This window comes from Crocuta crocuta, unplaced genomic scaffold, assembly GCF_008692635.1.
Source record: "Crocuta crocuta isolate KB4526 unplaced genomic scaffold, BGI_CrCroc_1.0 scaffold18, whole genome shotgun sequence".
Lineage (NCBI taxonomy): Eukaryota > Metazoa > Chordata > Mammalia > Carnivora > Hyaenidae > Crocuta > Crocuta crocuta.
Genome location: NW_027532589.1, coordinates 1,343,548 through 1,356,425, shown reverse-complemented (window position 1 = coordinate 1,356,425; position 12,878 = coordinate 1,343,548). Strand labels below are relative to the sequence as shown.

Genomic DNA, 12,878 nt, shown 5'->3' with positions numbered 1-12,878 from the left:
GCATCCTGCTGCTGAAAAAGAGAGATTTTACTCAGTCTATTTAGGCAGGCGATTTGTGTGTGTGTGTGTGTGTGTGTGTGTGTGTGTGTTACTTTGGCCAATATTTTGATTTCTGCTGGGTTTAGTTTCCCATGTATACTGAGTACAGTTACTTATGACACTAGAGTTTTTTCTAGCAGGAATCTCAATCTTTGACAACTGGTATATTAGGAAAATCTAAAGGTCTCAAATTCTCCTCTCCTCAAGGAGTACCCATACCTTCATGGAAAGGACAATATACTACCTACTCACAAAAGTTTTCACATTTTAATGATTGCTTGCTCACAAATCATACTCACTAATGGGAATTCACCCTAAGAAATTCCTATAGATGGCCTGTTCAGACGTTTAAACCCCAGCGAATCTTCTCTGCTTGTTTTCTTTCTCCATCTAGCAGGCATCCCACATTTCTAAATTCTCATCATACTCCTAGGAATGAATGGAAATATAATATAGTATTAAAAATTATAATTAGGGTCACCTGGGTGGCTCAGTAAGTTGAGCATCTGACTCTTGATTTCTGCTCAGGTCCTGATCGCACGGTTGTAGGATGGAGTCCCACAGAAGGCTCCACATTGAGCAAACGGCCTGCTTAAAATTCTCTCTCCCTCTGCTCCTTCCCTGCATTCATGCTGTCTCTCTAAGATAATAATAATAATAATAACTTATAATGAAAGTAATGTCTCCTGAGTATGACTAAAATTCCATCCCTTGCCCTCCCCACTACTATCATATTATTATGCAAAAATGGTTTTTTAGGGTTGCATGCAATTCTTTAGAAATCCTTACCTCTTGTGGGTCAGGAGTTGCTTTGTACTTCAAGGTGGTATTGTGGTTAGAACAGTGCAGAAAAAAAGCAAATATGATTGAGTTTTTAAATCACAATTACTCTGACAGATATACTTAATATTTGGGTTAGTAAACCTTAGGAAAACAAATGTGCTAGAAGGACATGACCCAGAAATGATGTACATATCATATCAGAGGGTCCCAAATTTTCTTGGTTCACAGCATGCTTAGTGACTTAGTAATAATTTTAAGAAGTAATGATTGTTGGGGCGCCTGGGTGGCTCAGTCGGTTAAGCGTCTGACTATGGCTCAGGGCATGATCTCACCATTTGTGAGTTTGAACCCTGCATTGGGCTCTGTGCTGACAGCCCAGAGCCTGGAGCCTGCTGTGGATTCCGTGTCTCCCTCTTTCTGCTCCTCCTCCCCCACTTTTCATGCTCTTTCTTTCTCTTAAAAATAAATGCACAGAAAAAAAATTTAAAAAAGAAGTAACAATTGTTTATGTCCTAACAACCTGTTGAGCACTGTGCCACTTCTCAAGAGTTGGAATCAGATGACACACTGCCCTTCACTTCCTGTTTCATGCTGATTTTCACATGGTACCCGCTGTTTGTCAGAGCAACTGCCCAAAAGCCAGTTCCTACAAGGACATCGCTGGAAGCCGCACCGGCCTCACTGGATGACAGTCACAGTGAGGAAATGGCAGTGTTTGCACAGCTCCTGCCATGAGAAACGAAAACTGGTATCTCCTTCTGGTACTACTGGCTCATGTTGGAAATGAGCCTGCTGGTCTTGACCAGGCCTCACAATATTCCAGATCAGACCGATATTCCCCACACAGATTCCTCATAAGGAAAAGCATGTTCCTGCCTTTTCAAAAGAGATTTTAGATGAAAGCTCTGTGGATGATTGTCAAAAGGCTCTTCCTATGGGCCTTGTAGACCCAAGCCTTAGATAATATAGGGGGTTAAGAATACAAAGACTTGCAATTGAGCCTGGCCCTGAGACAAAGAGCCTAATTTAGAGTTAAGGAACAGATAAGGGCAGAACTTAAGTTAATACTTACGCCTTTTCTAACTGGTGATGTATGGCAGTCCCTTCCCTAAGGCCTACTTTCCACAAACATATAGGAGGCTGGAAAGAGGATAACAACTTGTTTCTGCTTGGAGCACCAGCCCCCCAAGACATCTTGTGATCAGTATTCGGAGTGACTTATTCTGGCCTTGAATATGCTGATTGCACCATGTGAAGGAATCTATTGTAGGAACTTCTTCTCTTGTGACTATGGGAGCAAACACTGTTTTTCCTGAAAGACACGTTTTTCTTAATACTTCTCCTTAAGCAAACAAGCTATTGACCCCTGCTCACAAAGAACTAACTTCACCCTTTTTATGCTAAAAACGTTGTCTTGTATGCTAAAGATACCTTCCTTCCCCCATAGGATAAGCATCTAAATCACCTTCCTCAATCACTATTGATAAAGGTTATGCATGAGTCTTCTACAAATCTATGTTCTGGGAAATCTTACATATCAAAGAAATTTGTCATCAGAAATCATTGTCTAAGGCAAATGCCACTTCGGTGCCGTCCCCCAAACACTTAATTATAAAATAAAGTTGAGCCCCAGTCAGAGCGGAGATGCCTGCCTGGTGAACAGAAAGATTCTCATGGCTCTCTCATCCCTCCCTCGTTGACACCACCCATCCTTCAGGGACCCCTGGACCTGCTGGAGCCAGCCTCTGGCAGGACATGGTTTAAAGGAATGAGCTGGAACTAAACTACAGGTACCTCCCACATTTTGCAACTTCATGTTATGCCACTTTGCTTTTACAAAAGACCTCCACTACTACCTGTCTTCTGTAATCAAAAGAAATCTAAAGAGGATTTTCACTTATACAAAAAAATAAAATAAAATAAAGGCGGGGGAAAGCAAGGATAGTGTCTGGTGTTTGTTTTGCAAAGAGCTGCTGTAGAAGCAGCAGGGACCCAAGCCGCTTGTGAGCTTCCGCCAAGCTATTCCCCTGGATCGACACTGAGCATGTCAGCACTAAGATGCCGGAGCTTAGAATGATGTCTCTCAACATGTTTGCTGAGAGATTTTATTTATTTGTATTGTATACATGTAAACAAGATATTGGCATATCCTAATGATGTTTGATATCAGAAAAGCCTAACAGAGGTTACTTTTTGGTTCTGGGAGCACTTAAAGATTTTGTCCACATAAGTCAATGGTAACTACGGCTTTGCTTGATGCCATTGTGGCTGATGAGCAATTTCATATGAAAGGCCAACTTTCGGGAAGTGAGGGAAACCTGTATCTCCATATAAAAGTTTGCACAGTGTCTGACAAATGTCTCTGTAAGTTCACTGTGATACCCCTAGGGCACTTTGACATATAGTTTGGGAACTCTGGGTCTAGGTGTGGAATAAGTACATATGTTTACATCTGCGTACCTTGGGCACTTTCGTGAGTACTTTTGCACTTTAGATATTTAACTTATAGAAAGCTTGTGGCTTCCTGGCATTTCAAAGATAAATAGCTCATTAGCAATCATTTGGTAAAGTCTCTTCACCTGACCTGTGAAAAAGCTAAGGCTCAGAAAGTTTGAGGGCCTTGCCCACCTTTATAGTTTTTTAAATTTTATTATTATGCCACTTGAAGGTACTATATCATAAGATACCTTACAGTTTGGAAAATGGCATGTGACAGCTTTTATAATACAGCATTAATGGACCACCGTTTAATCTTGGTTAAAACACAGAAATGAGTTGATGACAGTTCATTTCCATTGCTCACGTGTTTTATTACACATGTTGTTTGGTTAGAAATGCAGAATTCCTTTCAGCAAAGAGAAGCAGTTTCCTGAACAGACCTCACTGTGTTTAACATTTTCCAGTGCTAGATACTCTTGTGTCAAAAGTCAGACCTCAAGGACAATGACCTGTCATGCCTGTAGAGCAACTAGTCACTACGGGCGAGAGTTAGTTCAACTCCCCCCTCACATTGTTTCCAAAGTCCATTTGCTTATGAACTTCCTCCTACTGCTAGGAAGCATATGTTCCTTTTATCTAAATCCATCCTTTTTCTAAGGTGCACTTTAATTCCACCGATTTTTCTTTCCTCTGAAGACGTCATTCTTGGTAGAATCTCCACACTTATTTAAGCCCTATTATCCACATCACCCACATAGCTCCCAGAATTTCCTAACTTATGTGGGACAGAAAGGTTTAATTAAACAATTCGTTTCAATTGTTTACTTTAAATTCATAGGAAGTTGATTTCAATCCATCACCTGATTATCATTTTGTCCGTAAATTTGCATCATGAAGGACTGAATCTACAGAACTATTTGGGTCACCTACGTGAACGAAATCTTCAAATTTATTGCACAAGGATCTACTTCAGAGGTCAGGAAACTACAGTCTAAGAACCAAATGTGCCTGCTGCCTGTGTTTGTTTGGCTTGTTAGCTAAGAAGGGTCTTTATGATTTTTAACTGGTTACATTTTAAATAAGGTAATATAGATACCACATGGTAGCCTCAATTTTGCTTTTTGGTACTCTAAGCTTAAAATACTTGCTATCTGGTCCTTTACAGAAAATATTTGCAAAACTTTGGTATATTTATTTCTGTGCCCATTTAATGCTGTTTGTCACCATTAGCTAAGTATAACTAGTTAAGCTAAATTAATTGCTTAGGTGATTCAACTACACTTGAATTGTGATTGTCAAATTTTGTTAACTTCAGTAAATACTCATAGAGCTCCTATTTCATAACAGGCATTGTGCTAGGTCCAGGGGATGTAAAATTTAATAAGGCAGGAAGCTCAAAATTCAATCAAACCTCTCCATTTTACTCAAAGAATATCCCCTTTACATTTCATTCTATGTATTGCATTTGAAGTAGTTTACCACCTGTTGTAAGTTACAGCCTTGAGGATTGCCTCTTGACTCTTATGATCAATGAGAAAATTTGCCAAAGATAGGAAAATAATTTTTCTCTCTCCCCAGACATATACCCAGTCCAGATATTTGACTCCTTTTATCATTTTCAGTCAGTTCACACTAGAAACTGAATAACATCCACAAAGCTTTTGTTGCAGTAAAAACATAACCATAAAGGTCATCAGCTGTCATATTTTTAACTCTGAATAGAATAAACCTATTTGAATGGCATGTACTTGATTTTAATTGGCACATCACTATGTAAAATAAGTGATTAAACCTACTATATGAACGTTTTTTCCCTTTTCATTTAATAAAACCATGAGCTCTATCATTCACAAATTACTTCTTAATATTTCAAAGTTATCTGACACCCCTAAAAAAAAACCCAAAACAGTATGTAAGTCTCACAGTCTGCCACTCAGTTTTAAAAGAAAGCACACAGTAACATATGTGACATTTTTAATCCCCAAATTACCTATTCAGTTTCATAAAATATCTTTCAAAATGTATATTTCATGAACACAAAGCAGAATTTCTCCATTGTTGGAAAATTAAAAAGAAAAAGATGATCTATTTAAAGTGGTTCACAAATGTGTCCACACAGAGCCAAGATACACTCTCATAAATGCCAAGAAATTCACTTAGTAGAACAATGAACATATTAGGTGACATATTATGCATTTCCCTGAAGTTTATGCTTCTTTAGAATTCTACTTTTTAAATATAATTAATGTCCCAGCATTCATGGGTCAAAAGAATCCTTGTTTCAGTCTTTTACCCAGAAAGGCTGCTCTGCTTACAGTCCAGGGGCTGCCTTCACTGATTCACTCAACAAATATTTATTAGGTATATACTGTTTCCTAGACAGTATGTGACATGAAAGTATTGTTATTTCTCCAAATTTGGTTTCTCTCTAAAGCAAACTAAATAACTTTTGTATAACAATGCATTTTAAAGTCTGGATTAAACATAGAAAGTTTCATTTTCAATGTTAACTGTCCTTTAGAATTGGCAAATAATAGTGTAGTCCTTCACTATGGTATATTCTTTTTTCTAAATGTTAATTATTATTAATTTCTTTTAGAGAGAGAGAGTACCCTCATGTAAGCAAAGGAGGAGCAGAGAGAGAGAGAGAGAGAATCCCAAGCAGGCTCTGCACTCACATTGCACATGGACACATCTCTCCATCTCACAAACCATGAAATCACGACTTGAACAGAAATCATGAGTCAGATGCCTGCCTGACTAAGCTACAAAGGCACCCCTGATAAGTGAGTTTTGAATTGCCTTGATCTGAATGTAGGAAAACCATGACTCTGCAAGTTAAACCTGGTGCACAAGTTTTGTTTTCCATTTGAAGGGCTCTTCTGGAAGAATGGGAGTGTGATGGAAAGGAATTTTTCAGCAGCTTTATTAAAAAGCCACTCAGTCTGGCTGTTCTGTCTGTATCCCGTGAAAGTCAAAGGCTGCCTTCCTCCAATTCTTTGTTTGCTTTTGGGTCTGCTTTTCTTGGGGTGGGTGCGTTTCTTTGTTTTTTGTTGTGTATCTACAGAATTTTTTCTTTTCTGTTGGACAGGTCTCTAATAACTCTTGCTTCTTTTTCATGTTATTTTTAAAATTATTTTTATTATTATTATATTCTAGAGAGAGTACAGTGTGGGAGGGGCAGAGAGAGGGAAAGGGAAAATGCTAAGCAGGCTCTGTGCTGTTAGTGCAGAGCCCGATGCTGGTCTCCATCTTATAACCAAGAGATCCTGATGTGAGCCTATATGAAGAGTCAGACACTTAACTGACTGAGTCACCCAGGTGCTCCTACTATATTCTTTATATTAGTCAAATTGACATATAACTCATTGTTGATATTTACAATAGTGATTGGGGATCTGTGATGCATACCATATGTATATGTGACTCAACCCACATTAGCTGATTCAAATGAACACGATTTTATATAACTCTATTTCCCTGTGTAGTCTATCAGTAACAGATTCCATAGGTTTTCTATCTCTTCTCCAAGGTGGGTTTTTATTTATCTTGGTTTGTTTCATTGAATTCCAGCTAGGCTTTTACCTTACCTCCACAATTTTTCCTGATTTTCATCTTCTAGCCTTTTAGTTTAATGGGTGGTAAGAACCCCCTGAGACAATGCCAGGCCAGGTAACTTCTGCTAAAGGAAAGACAGTTTCAACAACTACAACTGTAGTTCAGGTTCACAGTCTCAGCTTTGATTTTTTTTTTTACTCTCCAATATATACCTGCCTAAAAGTCCATTAAGTAGTTAATTAACTTGTTTTTTAGTAATGATGATAAAGTACAGTTACGTAGCATTTTATAAGTTATAAAAGACTTTTACATCCATTATTCTATTTGATTTTCTCTTAAAGTGAAAAGTAATCCCGTATTGTTATTATTTTTACCATTTTTCCAGAGGACAATATGAGGTCCAATGGCTCCCATTGCATTTTCTAATGCAATATATGAATATATGAATATGAATATATAATGCAATATATTGCATATATGCAATATATATGACATAGCTAGTGTATGCTAGAATAAAACTTAATCTTTCTTTTTTATTTTAGAGAGTAGAAAGAGAGAGAGAGAGAGAGACAACATGAGTGGGAGAGGGGATAAAGAGAGAGAGAGAGAGAGAGAATGAGAGAATCTTAAGTAGACTACAGGCTCAGTGCAGAGCCTGAGGCAGGGCTCAATCCCAGGACCCTAGGATCATGACCTGAGCCAAAATCAAGAATTAGATGCTCAACCAATTGAGCCACCCAGGTATCTCTCAAATCTTATTTCAAGTGCTATGTTATTTTTCTCCATTTTATCATGCCATCTATCTTCACATTATTTATTGAAATCAAGTACTGAAAACAAAAATGAGTAACAATCGTGTACCAGATAGGGTAAGACAAGCAAAGTATAACTCTTGAGACCTAAAGACAGACCTAAAATGATGTGTTTTTCTAACATGAACTGATACATTAAAAATAAGTGTTAGAAATAGACATACCTTTGTAGAACAGAAAAAAGAAATACTACATCTTGCTGAGTAATCAGGGGAAGAGCAAGATCCAAGATGAGATATAAACTAGCTCTTTAAAACTGGATGGGATGTTTTATGTTAAAAAGAGTGGCAGAACCATTGTGGAAATGAGGAATAAAATGAACAAATTAGTGAGGTGATAATGTATGAATCACATGATAAAGAGACACAAATTGTTTGCAAAGTGAGTTATTTAGTATTAGTTTGGATGGTATTCAAGAATATAGTCTGCAGTAAAACAGAGGGAGCCCACCATCTATTAGTATGAGGAAGTAGTACAAATTATGGAAGCTTTCCTGGTTTAGTTTCTTTATTTGAAAACTTATATGGGGCACCTGGGTGGCTTAGTCAGTTAAGCATTGAACGCTTGATCTCAGGGTCGTGAGTTCAAGCCTCGCATTGGGCTCCACGCTGGCTTGGAGCCTACTTTAAAAAAAAAAAAAAGTGTCTGTGTAAAAAAAAGTCCCAGGCTGTGAAGTGATTAAAATGCACAGAAGCCCTCAGCAGACTGTCTGGCATGATGCATGCACTACTGTTAGTAGCAGTATCTCTGGGTACCTGGATTGAGGATCACTATTTAACGGTGTTGCCGGGAAGGTCTCAGAGCACCATCGTGACTGTTTCCAGTTTATACTGATAACACGGTGCTTTTCTCAGTGCCGGATGACAAACAAGCTATGACACCAGACGACAAAAGGCAGAGTCAGGTGGGCTGCATGTGCAGTAGTCCCTTATCCACGGAGAGTATATTCTTGTCAGGAGCCATTTCTGAACTCGCTAGTTGAGAAAACCCCTTATGAGGTTAAGGCAAGTTTGTGCCACCTCTTGCCGCCAGATGACGACCAATATCCACACCCACTCAATTATTTCTGCTTTAGCACCGATCCCCAAGGTACCTTGTTGATTCGTATCGGGAGTGACTTGTCCCCTTATTCTGGCCCTTGTATGATGATTGCACCGTGTGAAGGAAATTATTGTAGGAACTTCATCTTTTGTAATTATGGGAACAGACATAATACCTCTGGCAGGTCCTGTTTTCCTCGATACTTACCTCGAGCTATGAACAGGCTAATGACCCTCACTCATAAAAGATTGACCCTGATGTGCACAATTCTGTTTCTACATTACATTAGTCCAAGAGGTTCATACAGCTCAACATGTAAGTCAACTAACCAAAACTGTTTCTCATGCCCTAGCTATTCAAGAAATCATAGACAAAAAACTAGACACAAAGGTAAAGGCACCCGAAGAGGCTATTCTATGTATTGGAAATGAGCTAAACTCTTTAAGGTACGGTTGGCTTTCTGGTGCCATAGGAATATAACTGGACAATTAAGTCTGGCCCAGAGACAAAGAGTCTAATTTAGAGTTAAGGTACAGATAAGGGCAGAACATAAGTTACTACATATACTTTTGCTAACTGGTGAAGGATAGCAGTCCCTTCTTCAAGGCCTGTATTCCACAAATACCCTCCCTTACACTGGCAGCTGGGATGAGGATAGATAAGAGTAACTAAAACATAAACCCAAATACAAAGGCTGACACATTTAGGGCCCCCATGGTGCTTGCACATTCAGCATCAAAGAAAAGGCTTGCTCAAACAACTTAATAACAAGCCTGGTAAGATTTACTCAACCTCATTTTAAGTACGTGACTCGCTTGTGGCCTGTTAATTGGAAACAAAGTCATAAAAATTGTCAAAGGCCTACTGCAAAATAAGATAAGTTTGTTACTATCTTAATTTGGGAGACTGACGTCAAGAACAAATGGGGTGGAATGCTTCTCTAAAACCTGTTTCTGTACACCTTCCGCTGATCAAAGCATCTTATCACAAATAATTAGCCACTGTAAAAATTCTATCTTCTAATGTCATGTTATCGTTTGACCTATAAATAAAGACACTGAAACTGACAGGACAGAGATGCCTGCCAGGTGATTAGAAAGAATCCCGGAGCTCTCTCATTCTTCTTGCCAACACTGTTCATCCTTCAGGGATCCCTGGACCCGCTGGAGCTGGACTCTGGCATATTCTAAGACCCCCAGTGGATGTCTGAAACCATACATAGTACTGAACCCTGTATATTTTGTGATTTTTCCTGTATATACACACCTATGATAAAGTTTAATTTTGAAATTAGGCAAAGTAAGAGATGATGAATAACAGTAAAATAGAACAATTATAGCAATATACTGTTATATACATATACTGTACATAATACGTTGTTATGTGAAGGTGGTCTCTCTCTCTCTCTCTCTCTCTCTCTCTCTCAAAATATCTTACTGTCCTACATTTACCCTTCTTGTGGTGACCTGAGATGATAAAATGCGAAAGTAATGAGGTAAATGACACAGGTCCTATGACATCAGAATCCGGCTTACTATTGACTTTTGACAATTCATCAGAAGGAAGATCATGTGTCGTAAGGCTGTCTATGGGAGGTACAAAGTTGCAGAGAAAGAAATCACAGGTAAGGGGGCACTTCTCTACACTTTGAGAGGAGAGAAACTGAACTGAGCTGCAGAACAAATTAAAACAAAAAGAAGGGGCGCCTGGGTGGCTTACTAGGTTAAGTGTCAACTTCAGCTCAGGTCACGAGCCCTACATCGGACTCTGTGCTGACAGCTCAGAGCCTGGAGCCTGCTTCAGATTCTGTGTGTCCCTCTCTCTCTTTCCCTCCCCTGCTCACAATCTGTCTCTCTCAAAAATAAATAAACTTAAAAAAAAAAAAAAAAGGAATTCTGCCTCTCTAGTACATTGTTCATAAAGATAATTTCAAAGCAATTTGACAGGCTTCCGATGAAAAATGGCAGAAGTAAGTCATTTTTATTCTACTCCTTCCCTTCAGTCTCACTGAACAAATATAGACACACGGGGGGAATACAGGGGACACATCTTTTTTCAAAGTGCTAAGAAAAAAACCCTAACTGAAAAGCTAACATTAAAAATATCTGCGTCATACGCTGTAATTTGGACCAAAATGGGCATGGTGGCTTAAAGTTGATACTTATCCTTCAGACTTTGGGTAACTGCAGACTTCTCTAAAAGAGACTAAGGTGGTCTTGAAAAGGTGATTCAAAAATTCTTGGTGGAGAGTGTTGACAAAGTCCAGAGTGTCCATGGCTTGAAGGAGGAAGAGAGAGTGACCTGTGTAGAAGACTCGAAAACACAAGGTACAACAGGAGAGAAACTCCTAAGGTGGATCCTTGCTGTGATGTCACTGTATTGTCTTTCTTCCAGTTTCCTAGCACAGGGAGGTGGCTGGACTTAGAGACTAAGATGGAGGGGAGGCACTGATGATCTGATTACATCATAGGACTTCACGGTGAGCTGCAGTTTTGCCCTAAAAGCCAAACGCTGAACAGAGAGATGTCCCTAAATAGGAAGTCATAATAGATTTGTGAGAGGGGGTTTCAAACAACAAACCTGAATGGAAGTTGTGGTTTGTTACAGGCAAGTGCCTCTCTCCCCCACTTCACTCTGCCCTCTATTCATCTTCAAATAGCTACTCCAGGTGGCATTCACTACCAGCCCATCCAATGCTGAAAGAAACCAGCTTGAGACCCAGGGGCTGCAAATTTTAAATATGCATAGAGTTGTGTTCAGAATGTCATTTAATGAATGCTAGTGAAGGTTACCTCTGGGTGAGTAGAATTCTCCTTTGCACTTTTTAAAAAAATTATTTTTTTATGTTTTATTTTATGTTAGAGACAGAGAGAGAGAGAAAAACTGAGCATGAGCAGGGGAGGGGAAGAGAGAGAGGGAGACACAGAATCTGAAGCAGGCTCTCCGAGCTGTCAGTACGGAGCCCAATGTGGGGCTCAAACTCACAAACAGCAAGAGATCATGACCTGAGCCAATATTGGACCCTTAACTGACTGAGCCACCAGGTGCCCCTTCTTTCTACTTTTATGTCTTACTTACATTTAAAAAAACAAGATGTAAACATTTGGCAAATGGATGAGGAAATGAAACATAATTCACAATGTTGAAGAAGAGAAACGAAGGGGTATAACTATGGAGCACAAAGTGAGAATCAGGAAAAAATAGAACAATGAAAACAAGAGGAATGACCCACTGATTCATTTCCTGAGCAGTCCCTGTGATGTCCCAGCTCCTGAGCTCGTTGTTGGAATCAGAGATGAAAGGCAAGGGTCACAGGGAACCAAAAGTGCACAGTCTAGTTGAGGAGACAGTCTGCTGTGCCCGAATCGCGAGTCCCCAGAGACCTCCAAGGAGCCAACACCGATGCATCATCACATAAGCACCAGTCATAATTGTACAGCACCCATGGTAACAGTTTTGACCATTCAGTATCTGTGAGGTGTCCATTACTTTTGGCGGGACCCAATCATGACCTTTGAGAATCCTTTGAAAATGACCAATTATGAGGTGAGCTCAAAGGGCCTACGTGGGGTTTAGGCAAGCGGTGAGTGACTGGCTAGTTTGTACAGAGTAAACTACCTGCAGTTCCCAGCCCTGACTCAGACCACAGGAATGTTACATGTTTCTTTTGATTGGCTGATCCGAGGGTGGTCCGAGGGTGGCTTCAGCTGAAGCTTTCCTTGGAATTGGGGCTACTATGTGCAGCCCGAGGTTGCTCTTAATGGAGGACTTAATTTCAGGCTCCTCAAGGCCAGGAAAGAAATGGCGTCAACTGGGTGAGGTCTTGGTTTTGGTTTAAAACCAAACAATGGGTCCTGTTTCTGAACATTTAAGTGTTGCCTACTTTCTCAGGCACTCCCCTGGTGAGGGGACATATAAAGTGAAATGGAGGTACTTAGCCAACACTACCCTTCTGTTGGCTCTTGTTTCTGCTCTGTGTTCCTCTGATGCAGGAAGCAATGAGACTGTTCAAGACTAGTGTATACAGAAGTACCAGCATAGGGATGGGTGAAGGAAGTAGAAAGGGACAACTGACCGGTGGCTCTTAGTAACACTACTGTTTATTTTTACTACTATTATTATTTTATGTGGCTGGCATGGGAGGGAAACTCTTTTTTCACAGTGTGATAGAAAAGGAAGTTGATGAAGTTTTTTGGGGGGTAACGG

The 12,878-nt window shown here is 39.6% G+C and overlaps 1 long non-coding RNA gene across 2 annotated transcripts; it reads right to left on the bottom strand.

Moving 5' to 3' along the window:
- Nucleotides 1-284: 284 nt before the first annotated feature.
- LOC144244342 (uncharacterized) lies at nucleotides 285-12,036 on the bottom strand. Of its 2 annotated transcripts, none has more exons than XR_013338919.1 (5): nucleotides 11,905-12,036; nucleotides 8,387-8,503; nucleotides 6,852-6,943; nucleotides 829-855; nucleotides 285-468 (listed from the first exon to the last, which is right to left on the bottom strand). It is a non-coding gene; the product is annotated as an uncharacterized LOC144244342 (long non-coding RNA). The 2 variants fall into 2 exon arrangements; XR_013338920.1 differs by having other exon boundaries at nucleotides 6,852-6,940.
- Nucleotides 12,037-12,878: the final 842 nt, after the last annotated feature.